Source organism: Mastomys coucha, chromosome X (assembly GCF_008632895.1).
Source record: "Mastomys coucha isolate ucsf_1 chromosome X, UCSF_Mcou_1, whole genome shotgun sequence".
NCBI classification, from domain to species: domain Eukaryota; kingdom Metazoa; phylum Chordata; class Mammalia; order Rodentia; family Muridae; genus Mastomys; species Mastomys coucha.
Window position 1 is genome coordinate 74,296,175 of NC_045030.1, and position 2,707 is coordinate 74,298,881.

Sequence of the window (2,707 nt, forward strand, 5' to 3'; positions counted from 1 at the left end):
TTTAAAGCTGGAGGCTGAGTAGAAGACTTTAAATGTGTGAGGCATTAAGATGCAAGAGAAACATATGGAGAATTTTACCTTTAGTTGTTGTTGCTGCTGCTGTTGCTGCTATGGAGCATTTGGTGAATAATTCATCTATTATTTGATAAAGGAAAAATCAAATCTCTCTCTCTCTCTCTCTCTCTCTCTCTCTCTGTGTGTGTGTGTGTGTGTGTGTGTGTGTAAAATGGGGATTCTTCTGAACATATAAAAAGAACTCATTTGAAAGGCCTAGGTTAAAGTTACCAATTTAGCAGATATCCACATAAAAGAGAAGTAGTAGTTTTCAAACACAATTTTATCATCCTTGGTCTTGGCTTTTTTGTGTCCCCTTTCTTCACGCTTCACTGGTCTTTGATCTTCTGGGTTTCCCCAGAGGCTCCCTCTCAGAGTTATTCCCTTTCAGATCCCAGATGCCATACTGTGTGAAGTCACTCAATATGAAGATGAGCAATCCTATATGATTTTGTCCTTAGCTCTTCAGGGATCAGGTGCTAGGGAGGTGACCTGAGATCCTGACCCCTTCTGGAATCTCTTTGATCTTCTTTGTTTAGGATCTAACTTTTGTCCTTCTAAGCAGAACTGGAGGTTGGCAACTAAGGTGCCTACATCTCGGTGCATACAGGCCAGTCAGTGCATTTCCAAGAAAAAGATTGATCTGGCTCAGATATTTCAGTTAATAAAGTTATTCCACATTTGTTTGAATTACCTTGTTTGTGGCTCCAGAAATCATGGAAAAGAGACAAGCTATACCTGGTGTGCTCTTCAGATAAGGTCAAGGAGAGCTGTTTCACTCATGAGTAGTTTGCTATAAAAGCGATAGAGTACAGTGTGCAGTAACCTAAGCCATCAGGAGACATCAGATCAATCAGGGACAGTGTGAAGAAGGAAATAAAAGCACCATAGGGGACCACAGACCTAAAGGGAAAAGGGATAGTTGAGCAGATTAAAAAACTCAAAACCCACAGAAAGGTGGTTCTCTGGAGAATGTGGTGTGTCAGGGAACCAGAGTAAGTTTCAAGGATAATGTAGTTGTGAACAGTGTGAAGTTGTGCTGACAGGTCAAGAAAGATAAGTGGAAAAAGTCTTTAGGTTTTAGGAAGGAGGACAGTGGTGACTCAGGGAGAATAGATAACAAAAGTCTTTGAGAAAAGAGCAGAGAGGAGGAACAAAGGAGGGGCTGGCCTTGGGTCAGAGAGGCCTTGCTCCTGTGATAAAAGAGAAGTAGTACCTCTTTGGTACGTTCATGGACACACTTTACCCATGCTATCAAATTATTGAATCTGAAGAAGAAACTAGATCAGGACCAGGTTATCCCTATCATTTATCATAAGATGGCTCTGGAGATCATTTTAAGTGTTATAAGCCAGTCATAGAAAGACAAGCGCATGGTGATCTTACTCATATGTGAAGTATAAAGTAAAAGAAGCATACTGTGATGGTTAATGTTAATTGTCAATGTGATAGAATCTAGAATCACTTAGGAGATGACCTCTGGGCATGGCGGTGGGAGATTATATGAATTACCTTAATTGAAATGGGAAAGTCAGCAGGATGTAGGCGGGATCATTCCCTGAATGGGATTCTGAGAATTTAAATGGAGAAGGTGAAGTGTACAGTGTGCATGCATGCATACATTACTCTTATTCTTGATTATGGATAATGATTCAAGCTCCTGCTGCCTTGACTTTTCCTGCCATGATGTACATTGAACCATTAGCTAAAGTAAGCCCTTCCTTAAGTTGCTTTTGTCAGAGCATTTATCATTGCATCATGAAAGAAACTAAGACAAAACCACAGCCCAAACATAAAAAAGCCCCCCCTCCCAATTTAGGCTGGACATTGATAATCAGTACATTTGCTAAAACATTATATTTTATACTTTAAACATTACAATTTAAAGGACAATACAAGGCAGAAAACAGTTTTACCAACAAGTGCAGGCACCTTTAATGACACTATAACATATAGTGACATAATTGCTGTGCTAGGTGAAGGGAAGCTGTGTAACTAGAAGCAACTGAAGCCAGGAAATCCATGTACCAAATTCTGAGACCTTATTGAATAAATTTCCCCAGATTGTATCTCCCTGTACCCTCTTAATACTTCTACTTACTGCTGGACCCTTTGCAAGGACTCTGAGTTCTAAGGTGTCTCCTTCCCAAGCCCAGCCTCTGAAGGAGTTGGTAGTTATATCTAATGTTTCAGAGTGGTATGCTACTCAGTCATGTCTTCCTACCTGCCTATAGGTCTTTAGGAAGAGGAACTAATGGAATATTAATGAGACCTCTATGTTTAAAAGCACAGAGGAACAAACAACAATTTAATTAGGGAAAAGCTATTTAAAGTGGCTTAAAACTGTGCATGTTTATTAGCACTGGAATGTTCTTAGAGTTGCTTCAGAAGGCTGCACATTATATTTGTTTGTCTCCACTGATATCTATTGATCATAGATAGAGCATCTACTTTCTCCAACACTACCATTAAGAACCCCCTCCATGTGGTTCTGATGTAAATTAGCATCTTTTCATTCAGAAAACATTTATTGTGCATCTACCATGTGCTAGGGGATACTTATACCTTTGTATACTCGATGTTCTGGGGACCTCCTCCCGCTATTCTTTCCTTTTCCTCTTATTTCCTTCTTCCTTTTAATCTTTCCCCCTTT